Source organism: Streptopelia decaocto, assembly GCF_964273445.1.
Source record: "Streptopelia decaocto genome assembly, chromosome: 4".
Classification (NCBI taxonomy): Eukaryota; Metazoa; Chordata; class Aves; order Columbiformes; family Columbidae; genus Streptopelia; species Streptopelia decaocto.
Genome location: NC_138658.1, coordinates 4,113,707 through 4,135,561, shown reverse-complemented (window position 1 = coordinate 4,135,561; position 21,855 = coordinate 4,113,707). Strand labels below are relative to the sequence as shown.

At 38.7% G+C, this 21,855-nt stretch overlaps 1 long non-coding RNA gene across 1 annotated transcript; it reads right to left on the bottom strand.

Moving 5' to 3' along the window:
• Positions 1-784: 784 nt before the first annotated feature.
• Positions 785-12,298, bottom strand: LOC309439197. Its single transcript, XR_014183937.1, has 4 exons — positions 12,115-12,298; positions 4,358-4,465; positions 3,270-3,356; positions 785-1,206 (listed from the first exon to the last, which is right to left on the bottom strand). It is a non-coding gene; the product is annotated as an uncharacterized lncRNA (long non-coding RNA).
• Positions 12,299-21,855: the final 9,557 nt, after the last annotated feature.

Genomic DNA, 21,855 nt, shown 5'->3' with positions numbered 1-21,855 from the left:
AGCCCTTCCTATGCTCAGTTTAAATTCTGTTGCCCAATGTGACAAGCCTTGGTGTGACAAGAATCAGTTTTGATGGCAGAAGGGCTGGGAATTAATTAACCTACTATGTGCTTCATTTTCCTTCCTTTGGCTTCCTGTGCAACACTTTCTTCATCTATAAAATAGGGGTAATGAACCCACCTGTCTTAGTAAAGAAAACAAACAAAAAGATACAGACAAGCAGCAGGAAAATCACCAGCTTTAGCCTGAGGTTGATTCTCTGCTTATAGCTATACTGAATAAATTGTGATCACTCAGTGAGATAATTCTGCAGCCCTAGAGAAAGGAAGAAAAAGGAGGACAGGAAAGTGGGAAATATATAGTGCTCTCTTGCTTTATTTGAAAAACAAAGTCAACGGAGTACTAATTAGCATTGAGGATTATTGCATATTGCATGTCAGAGATACCTTCTCTGTACTTTGCATATACTTTCAGTAATTAAAACCTGAAGAGGAAGGCATTGCTTAAACATCCCCTCTTTTGCAGAGCACTCATGCTGAACCTTAGCAGTCATCAGGCAAAGCAGTATAAAGCAATGACAGGCTCATCTTAAGGGAACCTCTATAGATTTCCACATGTTGCTTGTTAATCAAGCAATTGGAGTTGTATTTCTCAAAGATGAAGAATTTTAAGAGTGCAATAATTTGCCACCAGCCCAGTGTAATTGTACAGCATAGGCAGGACTAGAATGACACAGTAAACTAAGGAAAAGAAGATAAAAAATAGTTTATTTCAGCTTGTTTTGGAGAAAATGATGTGAAGTACTTTATTGTTTTTGTATTTCAAGTCTGCATGGCTTTTGAATCTCAGTGTTGGAGGGTACTCTAATTTCCCATGCTGTGACTTGTCCCAGTGAAATCAGCAAATCTAAGCCTAGCAGGCAGAATCAGGTGCATGCAGGAAGACCCTGTAAGGGGAAAGTGAGGCACAGTCAGCCCCAGAATCGAGAGCTCTGGAGTGTCCTACTGGGTCTTTGTGCAGAACCTCCTCCTGCAGCTCGATGGACCTTCTCTCTGGCTTCCCAGCCAGCCTGCTCAACTGGCCCTGGCTCCGGCAGCACAAGGTCCCAGAGCTGGCTGGCCATGGACTCAGACAACCTTGAAAGGCAATCCCTGGAGAAGTGGAAAGAAGGACAGTGGATGGTTAAAGACAAGCCAGGAAATGTCCCTTGCAAAAAAAAAAAAAAAAAGGGATATATGTATATCACAGATAGGTTTTGCTTCAACTGAAGACTTTTTTTTCCCCAGAATGTGAAATATTTTGCAGAAAGGAAGCTGACTTTTTGAGTTAGCTGTATGTTAGTTACCCAAAGAAAAAATTAATAAGCGTTAATCACCTCAACCTTCTGGTGCATCTTGGAGACTTTACAAATGTTGACCAATGAGTAGAAAAAACATCACCACAGCTTGCCCAGGGTATGAGATGACTGCTTTGAGAGGTGATATGGTCCATGGGGAGGGGAGATGTGTGTACCACAGCACTGACCTGTGTCTGAAATGCCCTGCACCCTCCCTCTCTCATCTTGCTAAGTTACTCTTGTTCTCTGTGCTGCACTTAAGTTTGAATGTAAAATGAAAATAGTAGTCTCTCAATTTCCCTGTTCATGCAAGACACGTGTGAAGTAGCACTCGTTATGCTGCATGGAGTTCCATCAGTTATTAGGAGTTAGCATTCAACAGAAGTAGGAGAAAAATCCCCAAAGGCTCTTCCAACTTACATTTTCCACAAAGGAGGCATTTCAGTGGAGGGTAAAAGAGATAAAATGCCTAGAGCTTGTGATCTCTGAACTCGTGTGGATGGTCTGTTAGTTCAGAAGCATTTGGAGGGGCCTGGTGGCTCTTTGTGAAACTGCCTTTCCTTAGGGAAGTTACTTTTTTATGGTTAGATTTCTTCAGTTATGTACTTAGTATGTACACAAGGAAACATTCTTGACCAGCTAGAATTAATTTTGCGATCGTTTTAGGTGGACTCTGCTAGTTTCTGAACCCTCTGTTTAGAAAAACGTCGTGCTCCTTGTACAAGTCTACTCAATTGTAAACGAATGGGATATAATTTTCTTAGCTCAATTTTTGAGCCAAAGGGGATGAAATAATGGGGAGGTGACTTTAGCTGTCTTAATCTGGGCTGGAATATGATAAAGATTTCAAAGGCCTTTGTAGTCCCAATAGTAAAATATCTCTCAGTCATGGTAAATTAATACATGATTAAGAGAAATTAGATTAATTTTCCACAGGAATTCGTATACTTCCTCACATGATAAAGAAAATGTGAAGAAATTCAACCATGCTCATATCTGACAGTCTCCAATTACAAAAACTCTGCCAAACTTCTGGTGTGAGTTAATACATGAAAGTTATAGTCCCAGGTGTCACTTTTGAGTGTGAAGGCTTGAGAGTTTATTGGGCAAGAAGAACTCATTGGACCTTATAAGAAGCCTATTCTATTGCACTTCAGATCAGAAAGATTTACAGACATAGGCATTGTTATTAGATTAAAATAAATTTTAAAATAAATGGACAATTGAGCTCATGGACAAATTGTTTCTAGAGTGGTTGTCACAAAAGAAGAACACATCTTTTCTTCCCAACAAGTTGCTGCACTTTATGGTGTATTTCATTGCATCATAAACGTTAGAATGACCAACTGTGCCAAGACAGTAAAGGTATGTGACTTGTACCTCCAGCAGCTATTTCAGATGGAACATGAGGGGGGAGAGGTTTGTCTTCAGCTTAAATAGCTTTGTACAAGCCAAATATTTGACATCTCAGAATTTTTTGGCCAATTAATTTGTCTTTTCCAACTGACTCACAGTTTAGAAGTATAGAGGTTTGAGTCCGTTGTCATAGTGTTCTGGGGATCTACAGACAGAAGTTCTGTACACATGTGAAAAATGTAAATTATGTTTCCCTGGCTCTGACTTTTCATTGACATTTTTGTTCCTGGTTGCAATGTGCAAGATACAGTAGCTTCTTTTTGCCTATTTAAGTTAACTCAGCCTTGTTTCAGGTTGCTGGCTTTGACAGCATCCAGCAGCGCAGCTTACTTCTGATGCCAAAATCCCACCAGTGAAGAGATGGAGTACAGGAGGATGAGTCAGAACGTTGCAGTCTGTTCTTCTGTCTGCATGACACCAAATAAAGTCTCTTAAAGGATAAAATCACTTCAGATATTAGTTCTAGAGTAAAGAGAAAATAAGGGCAAAATAGCTTTTAGACAGTAGAAATACTGACCTTATTTTGTGTTCCTGCGCTTGGAAATAGAAGACATACATAAAGACACAAAAGCAGATTTGTGAAAGATGAAGGTGGGTCGATTAGCTGCAATTTTTACATAGAGAAGATGTTACAAAATTAACCTGGCAAACAACTCTAGGTCAGAATAAAAAATTTTCACAAGTGAGGTAGTGGAGAAAGGCAAAGATGTGGAGAACATGGGGAGAAACATCTACGAAGGCAGAACCCTCCCATATCAGCTTTCCTTCTGAACCGTGGAGACTAGTCAGCATCCTTGCTCTGTATAGCTGAGGACACCTTATGCAGGGTCCATTGGTACCTTCAAATTCAATTACTGTTCATGGTAAGTGATGGCCTTATTTGTGCTCTGCTTAATATGTAGTGCCAAGACATTTTCCATCATGAAGGTATATTATGGAGACGACATTGTGTGGTTATTTTTTTTTAAACACTTTAGTTTGCAATGGGATTTATCCCTGTGTACTCAGGTAAAGTTTATTGCACTTGGGAGTCTCTTAACAGGAAGATGCTCAACTGCTTTGTAGGTGCCTTTTAGTGCCAGTGTTCAGCCTTTCTTACTTGTCCTCCTGTTTTCTTCTTTATATAAATTAAAACATTTTAAAACTTTCAGCCACTTCTCAAATGCAGGAATGGGGTTGTCTTGTTTCATCTCAGTAAAATAATATTTAATAGGTGGAAGTGAAAATTATATGAATATAATATCTGTGACACTGTATCTGCAAAACCTGAATCTAAAACTGTAACCTTGTTATTAATGGGCTATATTATGATATATAGACTCTTAAATCCAGGGCATGAAATAGATATAATATTCTTCTGTTCCTTTTACTCTTTAACAAACTAGCAATTCCCAGTTTCAGCTTGACACAGAGATTAAAAAGGTATGATGTAGTCCATGTTTGGGTTGTTCATTAGCTGAAACAAAAATGAATATTCATGTTTTCCTCTTTTACATAACCAAATAGATATGGAAGTTGTTGCTGTAGCAGGTTTTATGCTTAATAAAAATGAAGTAAATGAGGGAATGGCATTAGCCAACAATCTACTGAAAAGGTCTATTTTACCTGAAAAGCTCGATAACAAGAGTGGGCTGATGAAGCATCTCTGCCAGTTATCCAGGGTTGTCTGTAGAAATAGATCAGTTCTATCTGAAGAACAAGAAGTGAATTGTGCTGGAAAGAAATGACAGTGTTTATTTTTCTGTGATACTTATGACAAAGCAAACATTTCTTTTGAAATGATAGATGGTAAAAAGAACTTTTCACCAGAAAAGAGAAAGCTAAATTGTATTTGCCATTTTGGTAATGTAAAGGGAAGTACTTTGTGTTAAAAGCAGAGAAGTCTAAAGAAAGTTGAAATGTTGCCCCTCATTTTACTAGTGAATAAAATAGAAAAGCAAAGAGAGAACTGAGAACACTTGGCTTATCAATCTCATGAAGAGAGAAGTGCTTAAGAGGAAAATTATCAAGCAGTTGAAATAAGAAGTTTGGATAACGATGTGTGAAGTGGTTGAAAGAAACTGGAAGCCCTAAGGATAGGCTGTTCTTGAATTTCCGCAGAAGACTTAAGGCTCAAACTTTTTGTAGTTGATGTTATACTTGTGGTTTCTACTGGGATTTGATTAGGAGGTGTTAATAATACAATAACATATGCTGCTTTTCCTTAGAATTCCCATCCAGTTTTTGCACATCTAAGGAGTGGTAATTTGTTTGCAGGAAACTAGTGTTTGGTGAGACCACTAATGTGAGTATGGGAGGAAGAGGAGAACCTTTTCAACTGGAAGAAGAGAACCCAAATATTTTGGAGTGCTCTGTCTAATAAATAATGCTTTTGCTTCCACCTGCTTTTATTAAATTGCCTTAAGAATCTGACATGACTGAGGCAGGGCAGAGTCCTGAGGGGTGTAACCTAAGGTTCCACCTCTGAACTGGTGAAGGCGATAGGAATTTCTACTAGTAGAGGAAGGGACTTGATCCAAAATTATCTACTCCAACGTGTAAAGCTATTGTTTTAAGTGTAAATTACTTGCATCCTTGAAGCTCTTTAATAAAAGGAGTGGGGTGTTTATTTAGATTTCAGTAGGTCTGAACACCGAATCATTTGCGCTGCAAGATGCACAACCTGCTACCTGCACGCTCTGATTCTTACAGGACATCAGTCCTTGCTTCCTTCTGTATATTCTCTTGGTTAATATGGTTTCGCTGAGAAAGAAAATAAATTTATTTATTATTTTAGTGTTTTCCATTGAGAATTTATGCAGTATTGTATACAGCAGACAATACAATCTATGGAAAAAGAATCAAATTACAGTAGTTCTTGTTTCCCAGGCATCTCCCAAGTAAATGAATAATACGGCAGAGCAGAGTCTTGCTAATCTGCTCACAGGGGAGAAACTGCAGATTTGATTAGTGAGATTTGAAGACTGCTTGTCTGTGGATAGTGATGTGGTGGGTGGGTGCAGGGAATTTTTCAACTCATAATATTTTTCTGATGCAAAATGACCTTTTCTCAACACTACTGGGCAGAAATATTTCTCTGTTTGCTCCTGGACTGTTCACCTGGCAGCCTGTTAGTACTTTCATGCTAATTATGAAACCGCCAGGGTCTCCTGCCTGCTATTGCAGCATGGGCAGAGGATTTGCCATGTTGATGGTTATCACCATTGACCCCTCAAAGAAAAATCATCTTCCTTCCCAAAAACATACCAGTGGCTGGATGAGGATGGGGGGGGAGGTTTGTAAAATATTGCATTCCCCCCTTCCTCCCTGGAAAAGTGGTAGCAAAGCTGGAAAGCTCCTGCATGAGCAAACACCTGTGTTTGGGGCAGGTTTGCAGAAGCTCAGTCAGTCCATATTGGAGGCTTCTGTCTCCATGTGTAGCATTCCCTGTTCTTATATATCAGCATGTGGTAACTACTTGAGTTATCCAACATCACTGAGGCAAAAGCAGTAATCTTACGTGACCATAGTGCCTGCAGCCATCAAACCTTGTATTTTTGCCTTGAGAACTAAGCACAGTTGGGCTTAGTCACTATTAATTAGAACTACAGTGAGGATTCTTCACCTGCGATAATAGTACTTGACTTCACTGTGTTCAACGGGGAGGTGAAATATGGAGCGTTGATTTTAATGAGCTTTCCGAACTATCAGCCTTTAGAAAAGTGATAGGTGGAGAAAAATTAAAGGTGTTGGTAGGGGATTATTCAGATTAACTACAAGAGGAATGAAATTATGATTTATTATCAAATCATTGTCAAAACCATCACTACCGTTTTCATCCACTGAAAGTTAACTTTGTCTTTTTAGGAAGAGGAAAACATGAATCTTCCATCCTATGGGGAAAAAAAAAAGGATCCTGCTGGTAGCTAGAGCAGCTGCATACTGCTAATTTGGGGTTTTGTTAATGATTATGAGATGTAACAAAGACAACAAAGAGAAAATAGCTTTTCAGTTATAAAAGGATGCTTTTTTTTCTTACTGTGCACTTATATACTGGTATACTTGCAGCTGTGATGTGTTTTGCAAAATTGCCAGTTTGCAAGGAACAAAGCAGAATGAATAGCATGCTTGGAGACTGCAATACTGAGAATCAACAAATTGCTTAGAAAAGATGTACGCAGGATTTCATTTTTACTAGCAGTAGCATTTAAACAACTTTCTCCAATTAATAAAAGTCACAGTTTAGTTAAGCTAAGGTTAGGGAGCTGCTATGCTGTGCCCTCTGTTGCTTTAAGCTGTTTTGCCACCCTCTCTTACCCATTTTATTCTGTGTGGGTCTTTTCTTACACATTGTAAACTGCTTGGAACAAGCACCGTGATTTCTATGTATCTATAATACAGCTTGCAGTGGCTGCTGCTTGAGTGTTATCATAGTTATAATCTATGATTCGAGTAGTGTTATCGCTGTTGAATTATGACAGTTGTAAAGCAACAGCTTTTGTGTAACGTCCTTCCCTCCTTCCTTTAGTAAAAACTAGGCTAAGATGGTTTTTAATTAAAAATTATCAGATGTTTTCAAGTTAGGCTGCTAGTTAGTAATATGCTTATAGTGTACTGTGCATGCCTACAGAAGAATATATGATAGTTCATCCTAAATTGCATACATTGGAAACCAGCTAATTTCAAATGGTTAATGGAAGCTGCACCCCCCAAAATGCAGCTGTGAATACAGGAAAAATTCAGTGAACTTTGGGGAAAGAGTAGTCAGAGATCTTATCATTTATCCCAGAGAAGACCAGCAGAGTCCTTTCAGTTTTAGGATAGATATGCATTAGAATAAAATAGGAGAAATAAGTTTTTGATTATACTTCCAATAGCTCTTTTTGTATTCTTGAAAGAAAGTGTCTTGAAAGACACACCAAACTGTGAAATGGCACAAAAGCTGTGGGGAGAATGAATCACTTTTTTTCTTTGCTTGTTTTTTGAGGAAGATGTAGGAATTTCTAATTGTGTATTACTCCAGCCAAGATGGTGCCCTGTGCTGAACCTCTGTTTTTGTTAGAAATTGTCAAGTCCCTGAATATTACTCAATACAGCAAAGCCACCTCAGATGGAAGATGCGACTTTCAGGAGTTTGATCTCTTCATTTCTTGGCATCTATTTACATTTTTCTGTGGTTCTCAGGTACAAATACGTCCGTGCAACTAGCCATGCATACTTCTAATTTTGTAATGTATACAAAGAGTAGAATTGTACCCAGTCCTAATGCTTTTGGAAAGATAGATGCTAACACGACTCAGACATACATTGAATTTGCAGCTGCAAAATAAGGAAGAAAATGTGTTCTGTTCCAGCCCTCTATGGGCATGGGTAAAAGCTGGTTGGAAACCTTATTTAAAATGAGCTATAAGATTTTATTGCTTTAGGAATTTCTACTGTTTAATCCAGCCTTGGATGCCATTTTTTGAAATAAAGGCTTTTACGGTCAAATATGTGATTCATGTACATCAATCTGGCTTAATCATTTGAAAAACAATCTTTTAAAATAACTGTGTAATTAGTCTTTTACAACTCTGGGTGCTAGTGATTATCAGCAAATGGCATTGACTTCAATAAGCCATCAGTTGAAATAATTGTTTCCAAAGGAAATTGTTTAAATACCCTAAAAGGATTTTTTTATTTTCATATTTTTTAAAGGTTATTCTCCAGCTCGTTAGAGTTATCCCAGGTACAAAGCAAACTAGTCTGACCATTAAGCTCAGCAGATGTTGGTACGTTGTGAGATAGTGATTGAAGGGAGCAGGATATTTATAGCTGTGTGAGAGTCTGGGTTGACTCACTAATGGAGAGAAAACTTGCAGTTGCCTGTTTGTAAACTAGTGTTTTTATCTTAGCCAGAAGGCAGACACATTGCCCAGCTGCCAAGTAGCACCACTGTATCTGACAAAGATGATTCCATACAGAAAATGCAGAGGCACAGCTGTTCTTGGGATGGTAATGAGAGCTGAGCAATGATCACATTTTCTAACCTGGGTGGTATTTGTTCAGAGCAGCAGCCTGACAAGGAAAGGCTGAGCTCAGTTATGAGCGTTTCAGCAGACGACTTGCTCTGCCCTTCCTGCTTTGCCTTCTCTCTTGAGAGTTTAAACTTGCAGGGATTTTGTACTTGAATTAATTTCTCCTTTTGGCACTTTGGTGTTTTCTGTTGCAGTCGCTGGATGCTCCTGGAGATTCCCGGTCCCTTCTATCACGGTTCTGTATGCAGGCTCTACATGTGGTTCAGAAGGCTGTGGCGTAATGGATAGGAAAGCTAGCAAGCGCTGAACTTTTTGGAGTAGCAGACAACATAAATTACTCTGTACAGATACATCTAAAACCATTGTCTCAAAATGGAAGTGAAATAATTTTTTTGAAGTTATCAAACATTCATAGGCTCTCGATAGCTGAAATAGCCAAGGAAATATTTGTTATGAATGGAAACAAATTTAATAAAAATGAGCCTTTTAAGCCAATAATATAATGGAAGTCATCCCACTGATATTAACTCAGTTTTTGTGAATCGCAAATTTGGAGTGAAAAAACTCAATCATGACAGATGTCCAAGTCAACACAGAAGGAGCTGGAAGGGAGGTGAACACTTCTTTAATGTTTTAAGAAAGAGCTAAGGAAGAATGACAAAAACACGGAGCATAACTCTCAGAGCTCAGTGGTATAGATGGTGTAGAAATTAATTTTTAAAGTGGCCATCAGTCATGTAGACAAATACAAAGACTAAGCCAACGTATTTCCACAAAGGCTGAATTTTTCTTGATGAATCTGGCTAAGAAATGACTTCCAAAAATTGTAGACATAATGTAGAGGACATTCAGATAGTTATAATCTCTGTGGGTCTGGAAAAACTATTTAATGCATTGCCATATTCTGCACAGGATAATTCATAAAGCATGTATGACAGTTGTGTTTCTTAAGGGTCAAAATATCACAGCTGAAAGATTAGGATGGTCTCTGGAAAAGGCAGTATCAAAGGCTTGGAGACTAATGCTGCCCATGTTCATGCCATGCACAGATATCTTGTAGAAAGATATTTGTTGTTCTGCTGTTGTGTGTGAAAGATATGTGTTGTCCTGAATTTTGACACGGAATGTGCTTTCAATCCTGCTCTGTTACAACAAAGGCATAGGCCTTCAGGAAGGTTGATCTGTGAATTCTGCTGGCATTTTAGATGAAGCTATAGGAATCTGTGAAGTTTTGATGCATACAGCTCTGAGGTCAGCTGGCAAGACAACACTGAGAATGAGAAAGTCCTAAAAGGATCATCGCGAAAGTGGCCAAGTAACGTCATAGAATGATACGATGGGCACCTGATGAGCCTGCATGCACTAAACAGTTAGAAATAGCCAGATGATTCTACTGAGCATTTGTGTTGCTCTTCCTCATCAGTTAGTAAACCCCAAACTGTCTTGTGGACACATAATACCCTTGTTTTCTGATGTTAGCTGTCATTTGTCGTCCACTTACCATTTCTTCCTAGAGTTTCCCTGTTTGCAGCTTTTATTCTGACATCTTTTCCCACAGAACTGTTTCCATAACATGCTCTTCTGTCCTGGTTTTGTAAAAACAAGTTTCTCTTTTAGTGATTTTGCCTGTCAGCTAAAGCCTTCATATTAGCTGCATTTTCCTGGAGAACCAGGCACATGTTTTGGTAAACCTAGCAATGGAATGCAAACTTATTGATAAGCATGGATGGACATCTCGCGAGAGGGACAACGAGAAACAAGTGACTAAGAAACTGACCAACTGTGTATAACATTCCATTCACGTGAATACCTCATATAAAAGTGGGAGATCACGAGGATCTCATCCCTTTCCCTTTTTCCCTTCTGCTTATGGCTGACATTGCTAGTCGTCCCTGAGAACTGAAGCCTAGTGAGAGACTGAACCCAGCTCCGGTTGGCTGCAGAGTCTAATCCAGGACTTTGGGTGCCGGCTCTGCAGTTGCTGAGACTTTCAAGATTGGTTTTGTCTATTTTGTATTATATTCTCTATTCTTATTAGTAGCATTAGTAAAACATCGTTAATTTTTCCAACTCTCTTCTCTCTGTCCTTCTTTCCCTCCCCATCGCCTGTCCTGAGTGGGAAGGGGGGAGAGGGAGGGGCAAAAAGGGGGAAGTGGGGGAGAGAAGCAGGTTAACAATACATCTGCCAGGGTTTTATTGTCACCCCGCAATCTTAACCCTCGGCATCTTCATATTTCTCTTGCTGCATCTAGTGTCTGTCATAAATGCAAATGAGAATGCTCAGACTTAAAAACAGGTTTGAGCTGTAACTATTTAATAATAAAAAGCTTTATGCGTTATTAGTGCTCTTATAGTGTGGTGCTGGGAATGGCATAGATTAAATGACATTTTCTGTTGAAGACGTATTCCCAGAACAGCTGTCTTTTAACAACCAGTTGTGTCCTGTGACTCTTCATGACTTTGTTCCAAGCCTAAGGACTTGGTATTCACATAACAAAAGCAAGATGGGCCTTTTGGAAGCTTCAGCTACAATATTAGTAGAAATAGCTAAGAATTCCAGTCTTTTTTTTTTTTTCTTTTTAATGGGCATATGATTCTAAAAAAAAAAAAATAAAATAGGGTGAGTTATTTATTCTAGGGGTGCCAGTTGATATTTTGTTAAGCATAAGTTTCTATTCTAGATCATATCTTGAAGGAAGCTACTGTATTTTTTTTCTGCAAATCTGCAGTGTGAGATTTAGTTAACATTGCCTTGTAAAGATCTGCTTCTGCAATGGTATATGAAACTATGATTCAAGCTTTTATATCTCTGGATTAATTTCCTATTGTCTTCCACAGAGGAGGAAAAGTCCCTCCTTTTTATAGCTCATTCTTTTTTACATTTTCTTCTGTGTCATACCCCTCTCTATTAACACAAAGACTCCTTTTATTTTATATGCCTGTAAAAAGCAGCAGGCTTCTCTCTTAATCAGTGTTCTCCAGGTTCATTGCTGGAGGGCCTAGGTCATTAGTAATAAAGGTCATTACTTGAAGTTTCCAACACACAGAGACTTTCACATAATCCCTCCCTCCCTCATTTAATCTCCCAGTGACTAGAAACTTGCCTGGCCTTATGTTCTTAAACTTATTTTATTTTCTTAAAGAATAAACCAGTGAAGTCCTGGAAGGAACCTGTGGTTGCGGTGGTGTGTGCACAATAGATGCAAAGGTATGACAGAGCACACAAGACCTGAAAGCTGAGGCAGGGGAAGAGAAGCGAGCGCCTGCTATCAGATTCACCCCGGGTTCCTGCAAGGGGCTGAATCAATTGCTGAAGGAAAATCCCACGGAGCCCTAAGGCTGCCGTGTCACGCCTGCCCTTGTTACCTCACATCTTGGCCTCCTCTGATTCCCGGCATCCTAATTGAAAAGACGCTTTGTAGTAAAAAGCTGTGTTTGAATCACTTTGAAAGCCAAGCTCCTCTGGTATATTTCCCAGCAAATGTTTTTCTCGGATCTTTGAGCATATTAAACAAAACGATCTTCTGAAGCACCTTGGAGTGCGGGCATAACTCTGCTGCCCCTGAATAACGGCAGAAATAGCCAATTCTACAGGCAGTGTTTTATCCAGGGTTTAAATCAGCCTGGCTTCTGAATGTTAACTCATCACCATGTTTTCCTTCCCCTTCTTATTTCAGCTGCTATCATCATCCTCTCTGTCTCCATAATTAAACAAATGATATATATTTAGTGGAGGATTTGGTCTGGGTTTTGGTTGCCTGGGAGACTTTTTTGTTTGCTTGTGGTGGGGTTTTTTGTGTGTGTATATTTTTCTGTGTGTGGTGGGTTTGTTTGTTTGTGGTTTTTTTGTTTGTTTGGAGTTTTTTACACTAAGAAGAATTGAGCTTATAAAAAGAGAAAAAAAAAGGTGCTTTGCTGTCCAGAGATGAGAATTTTGGAAAACGAAATTCCAACATTAAAGAGCTTTCAGATGCTCTCCCCAGAGGGAAAAAGATATTTATGGTAGATCTGGATGATGCCTCATTCTTCCAAGTTCCATTCAACAAGAGCAAGATGAGAGGATGCAAATCTAATTCTGTTTTTTATCCCCCACTCCCCTTCTTCTTCTGTTTTGCAGTGCGTGGAGAAGTGTGTGTCTGTAGTTCATTGGCAAATTGCAGATTCTCTGCTGAAGTGTGTGCTGTCTGAGGCTTTCCTGAGAGTTATTAAAACACTTTTGAGGAGGGACTTTGGGAGGTGGCAAGTTAAATGTGTTTAACTTGAGACAAGGGTCAGATTTAAAGGGCAAAGGGTGACCTAAGGCAAGTACTAATAACTCCTAAAGTCTACATTTATTAAACTTTTTGGACAAATTTTAAATTTATTTGACCACCTGTGTCACTGCTGGGTATTCTGCAGCTTTTCAAACGGCTGCTTTTCCTGAGAGGAACACAGTTCAAGAGGAATCTTGCATGAGCTGATCCCACTCCCTTTGACTTCAGTCACCACTTTTGTCCCTGCTGGCCCCTGTCTGCCAGCCTAGAGCACTTGTCTCCTCCTGGTCCCACAATTTCACATCCACTCTTGCAATCTAGTTACTTTGGAAAAATTGCGACTAAAGAATGCTCATTGGAAAAATAACAAAAGGAATTGTCAGACAGACATGTGAAAGGAAGATGAATGTCAACTCTAATGGCTTCCAAGAAAATAAATGTTTTGTCAATTTAAAGCCCCCTTGCTTCTCCCATGGCTGGCTTTTAAATTATTGCTTCATAAATTGAATTCTTGGGCATACAAGCAATTTCTAAAGATCAATGATAAATCATAAACAGTTACACTTTGAAGAAGGCTTTCTTTCTTTATTAAGAAACATAGTGGTATTCACAATTGCTCTGTTATTGCTTAGTACATTCAGAGGCTGGCCTTTAATAAGACTTCATAGTGATGTTTTCCACATGTATACTTAGGGACCTTGAAAAAGCTTATAAATGGAAAGCCTTGCAGTGCTGTGCTGAGGTAGTTTGGTGTCCTCGTTGTGCAGATGGGTCAGCTGTGACAGAGAGATAATAAATGACCTTCTCTGTTTCATAGCATAGTTCTGTTTGCCAATTTACAGCTCTTTGCTCATCCCAGATTTCAGTATTTCATTTAATCTTTAACATGCCAGTTTTATAGATGGACAAAGTTAAGTGCTCAGTGGAACGTGAGTCTTGGAAAACTCTGTGTCAGTCCAGCAGAAAGCACAATATTATTTTGAAATTGTCTGATCCACATAATGTGCGACTGTTCTGCACTAACTTGAGGCTAGAGGAACAAAGCAAAGCAAATTAAGTTAAGTGCTTCTTATGGGGATCATATTTATGCATGCCTGAACTTGATATGGGAGATTAAGCATTCTCACTGCGAATTGCAGTGGATATGAATTTTAAGAGCTAGATTTCTGAAGACTCTTCAAAACAAAGCGAGAAGTCAGTTACTTTGTCCCAAAACACAGAGGTGCTCATTCTTCATAATGTTACTCTGTTCTGCAGCATGCAATTTCATTGAATAGAAGCACGTAGTGTAGAATAGCCCTGTGGTATTCATTTTTTTAAAATATAATAATTTGTAGAATTAGTATCATCTGAACGATTTCTTATTGGCTTATGTTACCACTTCCTTTTCCGTGCAATTAAATTTTGTCTTGTTTTATGAAATGATTTATTTGCTTTACATACTTGGGTTCATTAATATGTAATAAATTTAAAATAAAGTGTAAAATTATGTGGATATTAAAAACAGAATACATTTTATCATCTGCGTGCCTGTGAATGCCACCAACCCAAGAAAGCAAATAGAATATCAATACTGAAGACATATTTCATTAAAAAAAAATCCCCAATACTTATTTGTAAAGATCTTTGTAGCAGAATAATCACAATTTTATTTCAAAATTATGAATTAGTGCACATTTCCTCCAGGAATATGAAAATAATAAAAAATCCTATGTATATTGAAAATCAGGATATTTCTAATTAGAAGAATTAGAAGAAGCCCTCCAGCCTGGGTGCTGAATGCGGTAAAGCTGTCATAAAATGTATGATGGGGAAAAATCCTGCACCAGCAGGATGATCTAACTCTAATGTCTTTTTTTCCAACACTGAGGGATGCTCACAGAAAGGTAATTAACCCAAAAACAACAGGGAACTTGTAGTAAGTGATACCTGAAAAAATTAGTATTTAGAATATTGCAGGAATTTTTTGCCGTGGGTGTAAAATTGGCTGCTCAGACAAAGCTTTTAACAAGCATTAGTGCCTGTTAGATCATATAATCATTTACCTCCGGTGGCTTAGGTCAATCTGTATCCTTCCACAAGAAAGCAAAAGCCAATTGATGCACGTTGGGCTGTAGCACTGGTGAGAATGGGATGAGGGTGTCTTGTTTTCCAGAAAGTCATTAGATTTTTTGCCTTTGAAATGCGCAGGTTGGAGTTGCAATATCTCATTAGAGCTGGCTGCTGCAGGAGAGCTCCCTGCGTTTACTTAGAGGCTCACAGGGTTTCTTCTGATATGGCTTCTGATTTTTCTGGCTGAAAAAGACAACAAATATAACAAATGTGCCCAAATCACAGTTACATTGCCTAAACCAGAAAGCTGAAAGGTATCAGTAGCCTACTACTGTTGCATTCGTTTTCATGAGGCTGGTAGGATGCAATTCATGTTTTCTGTGTCACAGGAAAGACACAGATTCTTGACCTAAGAGACACTAAAGGGTTTATCCCTGCACCATTTTCCTGGCTGATAACTGCTTGTTGGATGTCTGTCAGATCAGAAAAATATGTCAGTGTACACTCTTGTGGTCCATTACCATCATCACCATAGTATTACCATGCAGTTTAGCGGGCACCGTGACGCATCTAATTCCCACTGAAGTATAAAAAGACCTTTTATCCAAGTCCCTCAGGAGAGCTGATTCTTTGTGAAAAGAGCTAGTAGTAAATTAGAGTCTCGCAGTGGATAAACCTCCATGATTGATCATGGCCTTAAAACAGATTTTTCACTGCAACTTGCATTTATCCAAACTTGGAAACTCCTGGTGTTGCTGCCAGCTGCTGAACAGGGTTCATCAGGATTTAGAACCAAAATAACCATGTAATCCAACTGGATTTTTGGGTAGGCTTTAGGGCCTGATCCAGAACTCCCAGTTCACATTGATAGACTTTGGGTCACATCTGTTACCAGGGGAGGAACAAATGTGAACTGTGGAATGTTTTTCTCCTCCTCTATCTGCCGTCCTCTTGCACATAGGTTATTGATCTACCATATGACTTCTCTGCCATTAATGAGCACTGTCTCTCTTCAGAGCTAATGAGCAGGGAGGACTTAGAAAGAGATGCAATGAAGATCATGTTAATGAAATCCCTCTCCAGAGCTGTTATGGACTTCAACCAGAATGTGAATAAATAGGGACTTAGGACTCTGGAGTGTAAGAAGCTGTAAAAGTTGGATATTTCTACTTTCTTTTGGAGGTACCATTACATTCTTAATTACTCTATCTGAATACACAGTTTAGGAAACATTATTCTGTTGTGATGGCAACAGGGAATGGCCTGACTCTTATTGGGACTGGCTTATTTTACTTTTTTCCTTCTAAACCATGTGTTCTTTTGTAGACTTTCAGGAAGTGTTGGAAAAACCTAAATTTCACTCCATTTCTGACATGTAGGTGGTGATAAATTTAGGTCTTTTTTTTTTTTTTTTTTTAATTCCTCCAAACTGAAACAGGGAAGAATATGGGGTCGTGAAACAAATCTAAGATGCAGCTTAGATTCTAATTTAGGTTAATAGAGAGGAGACAAGGAGCAGCGCATTTTAAAAATAGGGATTTATTTATATTATTTTTTTATTAAATTTATATTAGAATCATTCATATCTGCAAGTCGTGCCATTTCAATATGTAGATGACTATGATATCCTGCAGAATGCGTCACCTGTTGAAATATCTTGATAAATTGCTAGTGTCTTCCAGGTTCAAGTGTCACTCATAGCAGGTGGCAGCTGAGCAGAGTTTGGTGGATCACGGTTCTAGATGTGTGTGATTACAGGAATATTTGGGCTGAACTGATCAAACTCACTGTTGTACCTATTACTATTGCACACCTGAGTACTCTGGTAAATGTATGTAGATGTAATTTGAGAATACATTGGTTAAAAAGCAGGAACTTAACACAGGTAAGTTATGCTCATGAGGCCTTTTGAAAATATTTGACAATGTAGAATTTTTTTAATTTATTGCAGCTGTGTTGCTTGTATGTTGATGCATGAAACCATAATGAACTTGGTGGCCAAGCGAGTAGAATTCTAACAACTTTCTCTTAAGACCGGGACAGTCTGGCCAGTTAGGACTGAAAATAACAGAGGTGATAGAAATTTAATTAGAGCTTCAGAATCTTGTTGCTCCAGTAAAATGTCATTCTCTCTCCCACATGCTGCCTCTCAATTTAAAAGAAATAAATAAATAAAGCATTTGCTGGCAGGAGGTAGAAGCCAGCCCTGTGCTAGATGTATAATTCAGAAAATAGAAACACATGTTTCTGAAAATTCAACAAGTAGCGAATGCATTCATTCCCAGCAGGTTTTGTAGCTATTTTTTATCTGCCCCCTGTTTTTTCTCTGCTTACAGGATTTAGGACTAAGTATAGTGAAAGGCATTTTCCTGGTAGATTTGAGAGAATGCTGTGGTTGCTCACCATCTCAGCAGCTCCTAGCCCAAGGTTTGTACTCTAATCAGCTGAAATATCAGCTTTCTTTTGGTTCATTTATTATTTCCAAGTTATCTCTCCTGCACTATTACAGGTTTGCTTTCAGTGCATCTAACTAAAAGGGCTGTAGTATAAGGTTTAACAACAGAATTTTCCTAAAAGATTATGGAACAGGTGCAGAAAGGCAACTCACACAGTTATCAGGTTAAAAATTGTGTTCGAAATAAATGAAAAATATATCTGAAAACAAGGTTTTATCCACTTTGAATTTCTGGAGGTATAATACATCACATTACTTGTGCCTAGGCTACAAGGACAATCTGGTACTAATGTTCAGTCGGGGAAGAGTTTAGCACAAACCATATCATAATAAATGGTGTTGCGTGGTAAAATTCAAATGGCTCCGTCAGAATGACATCAATTAGAAATGCAGACACGAGCCATTCTGTGTTTGTCCTTTTTGTATTTTTGGCAGAGAGGGGGAAGCAGAGGGAAGAAAGGAGCTATTTGTTAGTTTATTCCATCAAACAGTTTGAGTGGTTTTGGGAGAGTTTTGAATGGCAACCAGCACTTTGCAAACTATTATTATTATTCTATTAATGTTACTTAATTCTGAAGTGAATGCTATCTTGCTTCTGTTATACAATACGTACACTGTTTTATTTCAGATCACAGCAGCACACTAGTTGAGAATGTAATCTTCTGGGAGATGTTTTTGCTTTGAGAGCAAAGCTGCATATGGCTACAACATTTATTTCATACCATAAGTGTTTGTGTGTCTGTGTGCTGTGCAAAATGGTTTTCCACATTCAGGTGACAGATTTGACCCTCTGTCTTTATGCTCTAAACAAAGCAAGTCTGATATAGAAAACAGCGTCTGTGTAGTCAAACCCGAGACAGCTTCTCTGTAGTTCAGCTTATGGTAGGTGTAGTTCTGCATGGTCTGTACAAAGGGTTATTTCTGATTTCAGCGGTATAATAAGAAAGGACAGAGGAACAGGAAGCCATTCTGGGGTGTTGAGACAGACCAAGAATAGGTTTCTTGAATGCAACCAGCTTGGCTTTGGCTACTTGTAGAAATGGATGGGTTCACATGTCAATCCTGTCAAGCCATGTTGGTGTGAGGACGGTGAGTGCCATGAAGGAGAGAGATGGAGGTTGTAGGAAGAGGCTTGAAAGCAATAGAAGGAAAGAAAGGAAACCAAATTTAAAAAATAAAAGCAAACAGCAGAAGAAAAGCACTATTTGTAAGATCTACTCATTTTACGTAATGTTTACTATAGACTTTCCATGGAAAATATGTAGCAAAACCATGGTATTTAATGAACAGAATGATAGGCAAAGTAAAGAAGTAGATATATAGACCTCCACTCTTAAATGTTACAGTAACTTGTGTTAGTCATACACCTAGATGAACAGGGAAGAAATAGAGATGATATGACAATCTGAAGGAGAAAAGTAAGATTCAATGCCAGAATGAAGTGTATTTTATGTTAAATGCCTGTAAAGGATATGAAATGCAGGGCAGTTGGCAGCTGAATAATGTAACAGAACAGGGAGTTCTGAGATAGCATACATTTCCGTCATAAATATGGCTGAGATATGCTTAAACTACCTTTTATAACACTTGTCTTTTTTTTTTTTTTTTTCCTTGAAGAAGTCAAAATGTTCATGAAAGAAGTTTCATTTCCATCAAGAATATAACTTTACAAGCACACGAAAAGTCTCTTGTTTCTGTGAGTTCTTTCCCTCTATTGGAGTATCAAACTGAAAGAGAGAAGGAAAAGAAGGGGGAAAAAAAATACAAAAGCAATGGAAATGTTTTGTTTACTCAAAATCCTCCAAGGAAAAATGTGAGTGAAATTAGTTTTAGTTTAGTTTAGTTTAAAAGGATTTTTTTGTTGTTGTTGTTTCAAATTTGTATTATTTTTTGCAGTCCTCCTTTGAGTAATTATTTTCAGCTTACTTGTCTAGAAAAAAAAATGGTAGCAAATTTTTCTTTCCTCTTGCTGCACATAGTAAGTCTGTCACAAAACATGTGGTAGTGTTCTGGGAGGAAAAAAACAGAAGGAAGAATTATATCATTAATTACCCGTGCAGGAAGTAACAAAAAGAAGCTCTGAAGTTAGGAAGACAAAGAGATATATAGGTGTATATATGTGGATATGTGTATGTATATACACTTGCATTTATGGTAATAAGAAGTACTAGATTTTAGATGTTAAGCATTAGGCTGTGCTTCTGCATTCAGTTATGTTTTCCAGCTTTTTAAAAGAATCATAACTTGTTCACACAGTGGTTGTGCATGGGAGCATGAGTCATGGGCCACGGGCAGACCATGCCGGGTGAAATACAGGTAGAAAAAGAATATGACCCGAGCACTTTTCTTAGACAGATTTTTAAATTATTTATATGTGCTGGTGGTTTTCTTAGAGAGTTGGACATGTAATGTGGTAATTTCTGAGATCAGTTTGCTGGAAAAAAGCCACACGGGCAGATTGCTGTGTCTTTGTAGCCTTTGACTGAATTAAGCTGAACTCTGCACAGGTGTAAGCAATTGTGGGATCTGGCTTTTGCAGTTAGGACTAAAAACACTGAGTCTGAGTGATATAATCTGGGAGATTATTGTGTGCTGGTTTGACTGGTTTGACTTAAAGTGGGTTAATTTTCTTCATGGAGTTAGAAACCTTTATTTTTGGTATCTAGCACACCCATTATTTGGACTTAGTTTGAGAACAAGAGATAAGACCCTGGGACAGAGTTGATGTTTTTAAGTGCTCTGGTCTGAGAGCCAAGGATGTTCTGAGTGCTCTGCCCACAGGTTTGAGATATCGAGGGAAGGGGGGCATGGATGGGGCAGATCTTGACTGACATCCAGACTGATCAATGAGAGTATTCAAGCCCATCAGCATCATGCTTCAGATATAAGGAGAGTCGGGACCTTCCAGGGGGCTCGTACTCTCTCTCGGGTGTCCCTGCTCTTGTTTGCTCTGAGGTGCTTTCTGTCAAGCTGGGTGAGTTTTGGTTCAGGACATTTAGTTCGGCTTTTGCCATTTTGCAGAAGCCTCTGAGCCTTTCTGCCTTTTTCCTCTTTTCGGGACCGCGGTGTGGGTTCCTGGCACTGGCTGCTCAGCATGTTCATGAGGAATCACCTTGAGTATCTTTTATTTCTATTTTATATATACATATTTACTAGTAGTGTATTAGTATTTTGTCATTTTATTAAACTGTGTTTATCTCAATCCAAATTTCTCCCTTCCCTTTTGATTCTCTCCCCTATTGGGTGGGGCAAGTAAGCGGCTATTGTGGTTGTATTACTAGCTCAGTTTAAACCATGACTTGTTGTTAATCTACTTATGAATGAATATTTAGAGGTGTTTATAGCATTAGAAAAGGAGAATTGTTTCATAGGACAGTGAAACTGAAGACTTTCTTAATGAAGATAGATTAGTGCTCTGAATTTATAATAAAATAGGATGCAAATCCATTTTTCAATGTTCTGAGCTGTGAGGCTGCAGTAAGAGGTTGTAACACAAATTACATGGAGATGCTGTAACGACAGGAGGGGCTGAAGTGACCACACAGCTTTTAAATAGCAAAAGTTTGCACTGATTTTTCAGTGCTGTCACTGATCTGCTTTCACTCAACATCATGGAGAATTTCTCCCAATGCAAACACTGGTTCCAGAGTTAAAAAGCAAAGGAATCAACAGACAGGCTCAGTGTTTTCCTAAGTGAGAAAATAAAAAGGTGCAGTAGCAGCAATCACTGAAAAAGTAGCAGGAAAGCTTTGGCAGTGCTGGCTGATCCATAGACTGTTTAGAGAGGTTGGTAAAAATGGAGTAAAAAGATGTGAAAAGGGTTTAAGTATTTATACTGACAACAGCTTTTCCCAAGGGAGAGTATAGCACAAAGACAGCCTTTGCTACTGGATGATAAGTACATGGGGGATGAGGGGAACAGCTACACAGAGGCAGCCAGCTGGCCAATACAGGGCTTGCCCTCGTAGAAGATGATGACCCAACATAACCTGTGGGAGAACAAGCTTCTCCATTTGGCTTGTCTGCCAGGAACTCTCTGGCAGCTCAGAGGTTATATCAGTTCTATTGCTACAACTGTGCTGGAACCCAAGTCATTGGCTTGTCACTGCTACCTGTGTTGATGTCATTCTTGTGTAAGGCTGACAAAGTCATCATCTGTTTTTCGAATTAATATTTTTAGTAATAGTGCTGAATGATTATAGCCACATCTAAATGACTGATATGCCAGGAGGTATCTGTAAAAGTGGGTTTTCCATTGTCTGCCTGGGCTCTTTAATGTGTCTGATCCACTCAAACCTGACCTCCTCCTGTTTGAAGATCTGGCTTGAAATGCGCTCTCCTCCAGAA